At 42.2% G+C, this 12,080-nt stretch overlaps 1 protein-coding gene across 3 annotated transcripts in view; it reads left to right on the plus strand.

Annotated features, from left to right (window-relative positions):
• The first annotated feature begins 10,376 nt into the window (after window positions 1-10,376).
• Window positions 10,377-12,080, plus strand: part of LOC146681507 (beta-1,3-galactosyltransferase 1-like) — a 195,368-nt gene continuing 193,664 nt past the window's right edge. For all 3 annotated transcript variants that reach the window (XM_085449308.1, XM_085449309.1, XM_085449311.1), the window contains exon 1: window positions 10,377-10,473. The gene's annotated coding sequence lies outside the window, so the exon portion shown is untranslated. The remainder of the gene's footprint in view (window positions 10,474-12,080) is intronic.

Genomic DNA, 12,080 nt, shown 5'->3' on the forward strand with positions numbered 1-12,080 from the left:
ACTTTAATGATATTCTAGAAGAACAGAACAAAACTGTAAAATGCACAGTAAAACACTTTTATATTAGGATTTTTTCCTACAGTGCTCCATACCCGTGACCTTGTGGTTGTTAGTTCACATTCATTGGCCGATGCTTAGCATCATGTTATTATGTGTCCCAACATCCAATGGCATGTCACATTGTTTTTATGGCCACACCCTCACCCCAGAGGCCTATTTCTGTTCAGGAATGTTGTGAATACTTTGAGATTTATATTAATTCCAATTCCTATCTCTACATTTATTTTTTAAATATATAATTAGCACAGCATGGCCGTGCAATGATTTATGTTTTTTTTAGTTTTTATTCCTATTAATTATATTTTCACTTGTTACCTCTGAATTATTGAATCAGACCTAGATGACATGAAATTTTCAGCAAAATTATAATTCAAATATTCCTTTAATTGTTGATTATTCTCATTAATTTTCAATCATTTTATATATTTTTCCATAGTATTACATTTGAATTTAACAGATCATTCTGTCACATAACAGACACATATTCGTGAAATTATGATATATTTCTGAATGTATTTTTACAATCTAAATATGCATGTGTACAAAAAAATATATTTAAAAAACAAGTAAATTGTGTTTTACTATATTTGCAGTGCTGTTATGTTATTTTACCTTTGACATGTAAAATCACAGTTTACTTATGTAAATTTAATGATATTCTAGGAAGACAGTACAAAACTGTAAAATATACAGTAAGATACTTTGACATTACTATTTTCTGGAACAGTGTAAACAAAGGGCTCTTATCTTAGATGTTGCCCATAGGTGGCATCTTCTCTCAACAAGTAGTCTCAGTATGTCTTTATCCACTCATTTATTGGATAGATTAGTGAAAAGATGCAGAAGTGCATTAAAAGCCTGAACAAGGGAGTTTGACTGTTTGTAGTGACATGAGTATGTTGACTTCCAACCAGGTCACTCAAATTCAGGTGTTATCTGATCGAGTTGTTTTCTCTTTTTTCTCCATCTTAGTGTTATTCTTGCCCCTGAATGGAAGGAGTATGTAATCAGTTCTGTTTGTTTATCTGTCTGTTTGTTAGTTAGCAGGCTGGCATCTACAGTTTTCAAGATATCAATTTTAAATTTTGTGTGATAATAATTTATAATAATTTGCCCTCCCCAGGTTAACAACAGCCTCTACTACTCATGTCTGTGAGGAAGATTATTGCAACATGTTGATTATTGCAACAAATACATGTTAGTAAGTGCTAAACATACACAATTATGGCTGAATCAGACAGTTCAAATGCTGCTATTAGACTGTGAGGGAAATGCTGTGCCACAGTTTGGTAAGAAACATAAAGAACACTAACCATTCATGAAAACAAACAACGTAAATGTTAACTGCTTTTTTTAAGACCCTACAATAATAGAGAGAAAATAATAATCATCAACAACCCCTTCTGAAAAAGCACTTGGCAACAGTGGAAAAACTCCCTTTTAATAGGAAGAAGCCTCCAGCGGGACCAAGTTCAGAGATCTGGAAATTCATGAAAATTTTCTTTTTCAGGTCTACTCAAGCAAACATGTACACAAAGCTAAGAAACCAAATTGGAAACAAAAAAAAACAATAGAAAACAAACCAAGTGAAAAAGACTGACCAGCCAATAAAAGACTGTGCAATTGTTCTTGAAATTTTACAGTATTTATAACATACTACACTTAAACATCCGGTGCATTTTTTACTGATAAAATCAATTCAATATGGAGAGATAATTAGAAGAAACTGAAGATGATATATTGATATATAGAATTCAATTAAGGTATCTGGCAGTTAGACTCTGATGGCCCATTACTGCAGAATGGAATCCCAGTGGTGATGGGGATTAGGACAGAACCTGCTGGAGTGCAGATACTGGTGGTGGAGATGAAGACGGAGGTTTGAATGGAGCCTGAGGAACAAGGGAGATGAGGGCAGAGGTGGGTTGCACAAAGGCGTTTGAAAGGGTGAATGACAGATGAGCAGTGAGATTTAAAGTATGCAGAGTGCAGGCTGATTGGCCTAAAGAAGGCCAGCAGAAAGACTATTGGACTAGACTAATTATGTCACAATGAGCTTGATAGTAAAGCTTAGATTAGTGACCAAACATGTGGGAAGCAGACAAATGTGTGACTACAGGTCTTCCTTATTGAACTTAAGCTTCATTAAAAAATCAGGTAAAGGATGGAGGGCAAAATCTGAGTTTTCTGGAATTGTGTATTCAAATGTGTTTGTTTGAAGAAGTCTGAAGCCCAAAAAAAATAAAAATAAAATGGGGCCGTATTTCAATATTAATTTTAAAATATAATAACTTTTAGGCGATATACTGTTTACATTTGATGTGTGCTTTAAGCCATAGCTTCTTTATTCTTACGTTTTTAATTGGGGCAATAGACCTTTAAAACATGAATCCAACTTTATTTATATAGTGTCAAATCACAGGAACAGTTGCCTCAATGCAGTTTAAATTGTAAGGTAAAAGACCCTACAATAGAAAACATTTCAGTTATGCTAAGAACATATCCCTACAGCTCATACACAAATCTTTACCTTTAACTTACTTTTCTTCTCAACTTTTCAAACCTTAGAACAAATAACTATGAATTAACAAAAGAATGTGAGTGAAAATGCTGGTGGCCATTCCAGTTTACAAGCCAAAGAATCCACTGCTTCTATCTTAGTGCCAGAAAGAAGAGAGCTTCTTCAGAGGTTTTGTAGAACTCAGGCATTGGAGAGTTGGTCCTTTACAGCAACACATAAAGTACCAAAGAAATATTAGGCAGCAGTTGTTTGAATTTTTTTGGCTCACCAGTGATTTCCTAATGAATAGCAGGGTTAAATCCAGCTCAGCACCTTCTATGCATGCCATCTTCGGCCTTTTTCCAAATTCTGTAATAAAAATCATAAAATGACCAAAAGAATTAAAGAAAGATCTTGCCTGTCTTACAGTGTCTACATTGCGTCTCCCTAGGGAAACAAGAAAAATGGACAGAAAGGTCAATAACTTTGGATGATGTCTGCCAAATTGGTCCAACACAGGGTGTAGATTTTATTAAACTTTAGAATGCACTGCTGCACACAAAGATTTGTTCTCGTTCTCTTTGCTAAGAGAATTTCCCAAGCCACTAAAAGGAGAACAGATTTTATACTTTATCTAACATCTACTTTCTAAATACAGTACTGGGCAAAGGTTTTGAGCCACCCTTTATTTATTTACATTTTGCTCATACAATGGGAAATAGGTAGTGTTTTATTAAAACATGCAAACATACATGGAAATACAAATTATACGGCAAAAGCATTCAAGCTTGAAAGTCATTATTTGGTATGACCACCTTTATTCCTAAACACAGCCTGAACTTGTATGCAAGCTTTCCTTAAACAGTCTTCAAGTATAGTTCTCCAGGCTTCTTGAAGGACATTCCAGAGCCTTTCTTTGGATATAGGCTGCCTTTTCATTCTGCTCTGTCAAGATGATACCACACTGCTTCATTAATGAGGCCTGGGCTCAGGGGAGGTCAATCCATGACTGTCATTATGCATTCTTAGAATCAAATCAAATCAAATCAAATCAAATCACTTTTTATTGTCACATCACATGTGCAGGCACACTGGCACAGCACATGCGAGTGAAATTCTTGTGTGCGAGCCCCACAAGCAACAGAGATGTGCAAACACAACAACACAAACGAGCAAAATACAAGAATGGCCAACCTGAAACTAATAAATATATGTACAATATATAATAGTGTATGCATTTCTGGATGTGTATACTAAATATTTTCCTACGTGTGTGTGTGTGTGTGTGTGTGTGTGTGTGTGTGTGTGTGTGTGTGTGTGTGTGTGTGTGTGTGTATACACATTTTTACAAATTAAATAGTAAAAAAATAAAATAAAATAATAATAATAATAATAATAATAAAATATATAAAATATACAGAGTTGAATATGTGCAAAACAAGTGGCATTTATATACAGTGTGGAGTGCATAATGTTGAAGTTCCAGTAGTGAAGCTGAGGTGTCTATGACGTGTTCAGCAGTCTGATGGCCTGATGGAAAAAGCTGTCTCTCAGTCTGCTGGTACGGGACCGGATGCTGCAGAACCTCCTTCCTGATGGAAGCAGTCTGAACAGTTTATGGCTGGGGTGACTGGAGTCCTTGATGATCCTCCCCGCTTTCCTCAGGCAGCGCTTCCTGTAGATGTCTTGGAGGGAGGGAAGCTCACCTCCAATTATCCGTTCAGAGCACCGCACTACTCGCTGGAGAGCTTTGCAGTTGTAGGCGGTGCTGTTGCCATACCAGGTGGTGATGCATCCAGTGAGGATGCTCTCAATGGCACAGTGATAGAAGGTCCTGAGGATGCGGGGGCTCATGCCGAATCTTTTCAGTCTCCTGAGAAAGAAGAGGCGCTGCTGCGCCTTCTTCACTGTTTTGTTTGTGTGTACTGACCACGTAAGATCCTCAGCCAGGTGTACGCCAAGGAACCGGAAGCTGCTCACTCTCTCCACAGCAGCGCCGTTGATGGTGATGGGGGTGTGTACTTCTCTGCACCTCCGGAAGTCCACTATCAACTCCTTTGTCTTTGCGACGTTGAGGGTGAGATGGTTGTCTTGACACCAGTGGGTCAGGGCGCTGACCTCCTCCCTGTAAGCCGTCTCATCACCGTTGGTGATAAGACCCACCACTCTAGTGTCGTCCGCAAACTTCACAATGATGTTGGAGCTGTTAGTGGCTGTGCAGTCATAGGTGTAGAGTGAGTACAGGAGAGGGCTCAGTACACACCCCTGTGGAGCACCAGTGTTCAGTGTGATGGGGGATGAGGTGATGCTGCCCAGTCTGACCACTTGGCGTCTGTCAGACAGGAAGCTAAGGATCCAGCTGCAGAGGGAGCTGCTCAGTCCTAGATCCTGCAGTTTCCTGTCCAGCTTCGAGGGAACGATGGTATTGAATGCTGAGCTGTAATCTACAAACAGCATCCTCACATACGTGTCTCTCTTCTCCAGGTGTGACAGGGCAGTGTGTAGTGTCAGGGCTATGGCATCATCAGTGGACCTGTTGTGGCGGTATGCAAACTGTAGAGGGTCCAGTGAGTCGGGTAGTGCAGAGCAGATGAAGTCCCTGACCAGCTTCTCGAAGCATTTGCTTACGATGGGGGTCAGGGCTACAGGTCGCCAGTCGTTCAATGAGGAGATGGTGGAGGATTTGGGTACAGGGACGATGGTGGCCATTTTGAAGCAGGCTGGGACTACAGACAGAGAGAGGGAAAGGTTGAAGATGTGCGTGAACACTCCAGCCAGCTGAGCCGCGCATGACCTGAGGACGCGGCCGGGAATCCCGTCCGGACCAGTACCTTTGCGTGCGTTCACCTTCCTGAAGCACTTCCGCACATCCTCCTCAGACACAGTGTGCGCACTGACGTCATCCGCGGTACGCACACTGTCCGGTCTCATGGTGTTCGCTGTGTCAAATCTAGCGTAGAATACGTTTAGATCCTCACACAGAGAGGCCGTGGTCTGCGGTGTGCTGGTTTTCCCTCTAAAGTCTGTGATCGTGTTTAGTCCCTGCCACATACTCCGAGGGTTGTCAAACTGTTGTTCCACCCTGTCCCTGTACTCACGTTTGGCTGCTTTGATCGTCTTCCGGAGTTGGTAATGTGCGTGTTTGTAGTCCGATGTGTTCGCGGAGGCAAAGGCGGTGTTCCGTGCCGCCAGTGCCGCGCGAACATCTCCGTTAATCCAGGGTTTTTGATTTGGGAAGGATTTGACTGTTCTGGATGGGACGACATCTTCCACGCATTTCCTGATAGAATAGAATAGAATAGAATTCAACTTTATTGTCATTGCACATGCACAGGTACAGGGCAACGAAATGCAGTTTGCATCCATCCAGAAGTGCTTTAGTGATATAGATATATTACAATATATATTAGCAATAATATAGATATGTGAGTATATTACAGAAATGGGTCTATTATGGTATGTTATAATGTACACGGTATGAAGTATGTTGTGAATATTCTATAACTATAAGTATGTACAGGCTGTAGTGAGTACAAGCTATGTACAGGCTATGAACAGGATATAAATATGAAAAACTATACAGAATATGAAATAAATAACTTTACAGAAATCTGAGATATACAGTTATACAGAAATGGGAACTATGCAAGTTGTAAACAGTTGTAGGATTAAAAATTATCAAATGTACATCAAATTATTTACACAGAGCTATACAGTAGTGCAGTTAAGATAAGTGAGATAGAATTCCTACAGAGGCTATATAAAGTGCTAGTGGTTGTGAGTGGTGGTTCAGTCCATGTTATTATTGTGTGTTTGAGGGTACAGTTGTCCATTGTGGGTGTGTGTATGTTCAGTCCATGTGTTAACGTGGGTCAGATGTCAGGAGGCAGAGTTCAGGAGTCTGACAGCTGTGGGGAAGAAGCTGTGTACCTGGTGGTCTTAGTCCGGAGGCTCCTGTAGCGCCTCCCAGAGGGCAGGAGGGTGAAGAGTCCATGTGATGGGTGACTGGGGTCTTTGATGATTTTCCCAGCCCTTTTCAGACACAGCTTCCTGTAGATGTCTTTTATGGCAGGAAGTGGTGCTCCAGCGATGCGCTGGGCAGTTTTCACGACCCTCTGCAACGCCTTCCGGTCCGAGGTAGAGCAGTTCCCGTACCAGACTGTTATACAGTTGGTCAGGATGCTCTCGATGGTGCAACGATAGAAGTTCACCGGGATGTCTGAGGACAGGTGGTTCTTCCTCAGAGTCCTCAAGAAGAAGAGGCGCTGGTGAGCCTTCTTGACCAGCTTGGAGCAGTTGGTCGTCCAGGTGAGATCCTCGGAGATGTGGACTCCCAGGAACTTGAAGCTGCTCACACGCTCCACAGCCGTCCCCTTAATGTGGATGGGTGGATGTGGGTCAGCATTCCTCCTGTAGTCCACGATGAGCTCCTTGGTCTTCTCGGTGTTAAGCAGCAGGTTGTTTCTGTCGCACCACTCAGCCAGACGATCCACCTCCTCCCTGTAGGCGGCCTCATCGTTGTCACTGATGAGGCCAATCACCGTGGTGTCATCTGCAAACTTAATGATGGTGTTGGAACCATCAGCAGGTCTGCAGTCGTGGGTGAAGAGGGAGTAGAGGAAAGGGCTCATCACACAGCCTTGTGGTACACCGGTGTTCATTGTGATGGTAGATGAGCAGTGGTTATCCAGCCGGACATGTTGGGGGCGGTTGGTCAGGAAGTCCAGTAACCATTTGCAGATGAGGGAACTGATGCTCAGGTCTGTCAGTTTCCTGATGAGTTGTGAGGGGTGGATTGTATTGAATGCTGAACTGAAATCTATAAACAGCATTCTGGCGTAGGTTTTGTTGTTGTTCAGGTGTGAGAGGACAGAGTGCAGTGCGATGGAGACTGCATCCTCTGTGCTCCTGTTCTGGCGGTATGCGAATTGGTGGGGGTCCAGGGTGGGGGGGAGACAGGATTTGAAGTGTGCTAGGACCAGCTGCTCTAAGCACTTAGTGATGATGGGGGTGAGTGCTACTGGGCGGTAGTCATTGAGGCAAGATTGGTTGGAGTTTTTGGGTATCGGGACAATGGAGGTGGATTTGAAGCAGGCCGGTACCACAGCGTGGGCCAAGGACAGATTGAATATGTCTGTGAGCACTCCTGCAAGCTCCCCAGAACACGCTCTGAGAACACGCCCGGGGATGCCATCAGGACCTGCAGCCTTGTGGACATTGATCCTGCTCAGCACCGCTCCTACATCGGTGGGGGAGAGAGTCAGAGGTTGGTGGTCTGGCGTCACGTCTGCTTTGGTTGTGGTTGTGGGGTTCCCTCGCTCAAAACGAGCATAAACGACTAGAAAGAGAGAGCATATTTCTCCTGTTTTGGCTTCCCTTCATTGGCTTCCTGTTAAATCCAGAATTGAATTCAAAATCCTGCTCCTCACATACAAGGTCTTAAATAATCAGGCCCCATCTTATCTTAATGACCTTGTAGTACCATATCACCCTATTAGAGCACTTCGCTCTCGCTCTGCAGGCCTACTTGTTGTTCCTAGAGTATTTAAAAGTAGAATGGGAGGGAGAGCCTTCAGTTTTCAGGCCCCTCTTCTGTGGAACCAGCTTCCAGTTTGGATTCAGGAGACAGACACTATCTCTACTTTCAAGATTAGGCTTAAAACTTTCCTTTTTGCTAAAGCATATAGTTAGGGCTGGACCAGGTGACCCTGAATCCTCCCTTAGTTATGCTGCAATAGACATAGGCTGCTGGGGGATTCCCATGATGCATTGAGTTTTTCCTTTCCAGTCACCTTTCTCACTCACTATGTATTAACAGACCTCTCTGCATTGAATCATATCTGTTATTAATCTCTGTCTCTCTTTCACAGCATGTCTTTTATCCTGTCTTCCTTCTCTCACCCCAACCGGTCGCAGCAGATGGCCGCCCCTCCCTGAGCCTGGTTCTGCCGGAGGTTTCTTCCTGTTAAAAGGGAGTTTTTCCTTCCCACTGTTGCCAAAGTGCTTGCTCATAGGGGGTCATATGATTGTTGGGTTTTTCTCTGTATCTATGAAGCGCCTTGAGGCAACTTATGTTGTGATTTGGCGCTATATAAATAAAATTGAATTGAATTGAATAAAAGTTGTTGAGCTCGTTGAGGAAGGAGACATCAGAGGATGCGGGGGAGGGTTTGGTGGTCCAGTAGACTGTAATGGTCTGGAGTCCTTGCCACATGCGTCGGGGGTTGGAGTTGGAGAAGTGTTCTTCTACCTTCTTTTTGTAATGGTGTTTGGCTTTCTTTTTTGGCTTTTCTTCTATTCAGATGTGCTTTTACTGCATCTGGAATGTCTTTGGAATCATTGTCATGGTCAGAAATGCCAATTAGAGACTTTTTAGATATTATTGTTTGGTGAATCAAAATTTTGCAGATATATTTTTGCCAAATTTGCAAAGAAATAATATTACCAAAAATCTCAAATTGCATTACTCCATAAGCCCTGTTGGCTCAGATTTTCAATCCATTTGTTTAATTTGGCATACATTGGCCTTTTCTTTTGTTTTCTCTTCATTAAGAATGACTTCTTTACAGATACTCATCCAGTTCTGTTCAGGCTTTGGTGAAGAGTAAACAGATTAACTGAATGGCCAGATGCATCTCTCAGTCCTGCAAAAAGTCTTTGTTGGATTTCTTTAGAGCAAGACTTTCAGATATGATCACCAGCTGTAGATCTTTTTTTTTAGGCCTGCCACCTATTCTTTTGTCTTTCACTTATCTTAACTTGGCTGAAGTATAAGCTGGACACAGTGGTGGGAAATAGCAAGTTTATGATTGGGAATAACTTAGTCAGGGCAAAAAATGTGACTATTTACTCTCTGTGTGATAACTGTTATATTTGGGATGATTTGCAAATTCACCAGAAGAAACTGGAACAAATTACATATTTTTTTCCAACAGGCTGCTAGTAACAAAGTGTATATAGATGCAATTTAAAACTGTTTCTATGCTAAGTTATCTGTTATGTTTAGATGCAAAACTCATTCATCCCTTGAGTTAAGCTTGAATCATTTATTAGTTAGTGATTTAATGGCTTAAAACAATTATTCTGAATATGGTCAAATACAAAAGACTAGACCAATTTTTCTTTCTTTTTTTAAAGCAGCTAATTTCAAGGCCACTTTAAAAATGACAAGAAAGTCTGCCTCCTTGGAAGCAAACTGTAATGAAGCCACTTCACTTAAAAAACAAACAAACAAACAATAAAACAGCAAAACTGCTGACATGCTTAATTATTTAGTAATTATATTGTTGCGGGTGAACCTGCCAATCAAATGGATCAGCTCTAGCCATGAGCAAAGAGCATTTCCACCATGGGTCTAAAAAAATATGAGGCATGGACTGGAATGCCCATTAAATAATATGGACAACTTGAACTGACTCGTGTTTCAGTAGGTCTGTTTCATGATTTAATGGGAACATAATGGTGATGGCTGCATACATACTCAGTTCCCCTTCAACGGTTAATCCATGTCATTAATGGTGTCTCAATTAAATAAAGGCGTTCTTTACGGAAGCAGCTGGAAAACCTCCCCCCCGGCAGCAAAACTAGTACGCATGCTTATTTTCGTCCAGATGCCATCACATCATAAGCGCTCGCGCTCTGTTGCTTGAAAGTCAATCTCCGTTAAACAAAGCGGCATCACCCCGCTCTCTCTCTGCCGGGGCAGATTGGCCGCCATCCCTCCTCATCAAGGCGGCCTCTGATTGGACAGTCTCCTCTTCTCCGCTGACAGCCCCCCGCCAACCCACCTCCATCTCCATGAGCGCAGCGTGCAGCTCGAGACGCCGAGCAGAGGAGGTATCAGCGCTGTGTGAAGCGGACGGATCTAAGATTCCTGGACAACTTGTAAGGACGGGACGCGGACGACAACACGGGTGGGTGTTTTCATTAAGGGTCGGAAATGTGTGTGTGTTTTTTTTTCCTTCGGTGTGTTATGTGTCGGGGAATTTTTCTTGCCACTAAAAATATTCGTTCGCTCCCAGCTCCCAGGGATGCTGTGTTTGGAAGTGACATTGAGTTAAAGGCTTGCCAAGTCGATCACATGCAGTTTTGTTTATGACTACGCCGTTTGACCCTTGTTGTGGTTGTAAATGTTGTTTGGCTTTTTCTTGTTTCTTTTCTTTCTTTTCTTCAGCAGGCATGCGCCGAAGGTAATACTGAGATTTAAAACTTGCTACTGAAGATGTAGTTTGATACATTTTCGTCTTTTGAAATGGCACGACTCGGTGCTCGGAGCTGCTTTATACTGTGTAGTTCGCAGGAATAACTGCGGTTTTAAGTGCGTGGCATCATTTCAGTAAGAAGCCGGTTCACAGGTGTCGGGTTTATTTGCGTTTATTAGAATCATAGAAAAAGGCGAGCAAGGGCAGAGGCAAAATAAATCCAGATAAGTAGATGAGAGCATTGTGCATTTCATAATGCTTTGTACTTCATAGCTTGATATCAGATATAACGGATTTATCTGGCCTCTAATCCATGTCAATTAACATGAACTCAGAAAAGCCGTCTGCTCTCTGTTGCACAGCATAAAGGAATGTGTGTCACCTTGCTGTCCTTTATCACCCTGTTAGATACTGCTACATTACACCAAGAAGTCAAAAACTGAAAGCGAGCCATATAACCCTCAGTGGCAAGCTGCTGAATAGGATTTTACCTTGTAATCTAAGGGTCATAACACAGTTCTCGGTCAGTGTCTATACTTGCTGTGAACAGTGTGCCTAAGCCTCCCAAAAATCCATTCCTATAGATTTACTTTGACAGTTTCTTTGAAATATAAACACCGCACACGCACAAATGCATCTCCCTCCCACTGGACCGATCCTCTTTCTGGAATTGTACCATGCTCCTTGAAGTGCTTACATCAGTACTTCTTGACACTGTTTTTAAGCGGTGGAGTGTAACCATCTCTTTTGTGGGAGCACAACCTTTACATTGCCGCCTGGGTCGTTAATACGATCATCTCTGCCAGATTCTCTCATTTAAGCCTGTGTACTGGCATGCGACCAGACACTGGAATTGTGTGAATGACAGGAAAGTTCCATTTAATTTCAGAAATGTCCCGCGGTCCTCCATTTGTCTCCTGTGACACAAAATGCAGTGGTTTAATCTCAATTAGGAAATGACATCTGAAAATGGGAACCAGGACGTGGGTTTGGAGGTCTAGTTTGATGAAGTAAAGTATAGAAGAACTCATTTCCATTCTGCTGCTGTAATGCTGTTTAAATCCTCTGTTTGATTAAGCTCAAGCTTGATGGAAGCAATTTTTCTGTCACAAAAGCTCTGACAGATGTTGAGATTTAGAAACTGTTTCCACAATTGTAGGTGCTGCGATCACAGCTGCTAGTCCTTCTAAAAGTCATGATGACATTGATTGTGGATCAATAAATTACTGGTGCAGCGCTGGAAAGAGCCCCTCTGATTTTCCTCCTTTTACCTTCCCCCATGAAACTAATGAATTTGAGTCCTTTTTCAAAAGCTGTCT

The sequence above is a fragment of the Copadichromis virginalis genome, linkage group LG23 (genome assembly GCF_057382275.1).
Source record: "Copadichromis virginalis isolate Kocher_CV1m ecotype Utaka linkage group LG23, C_Virginalis_male_GT1.1, whole genome shotgun sequence".
Classification (NCBI taxonomy): Eukaryota; Metazoa; Chordata; class Actinopteri; order Cichliformes; family Cichlidae; genus Copadichromis; species Copadichromis virginalis.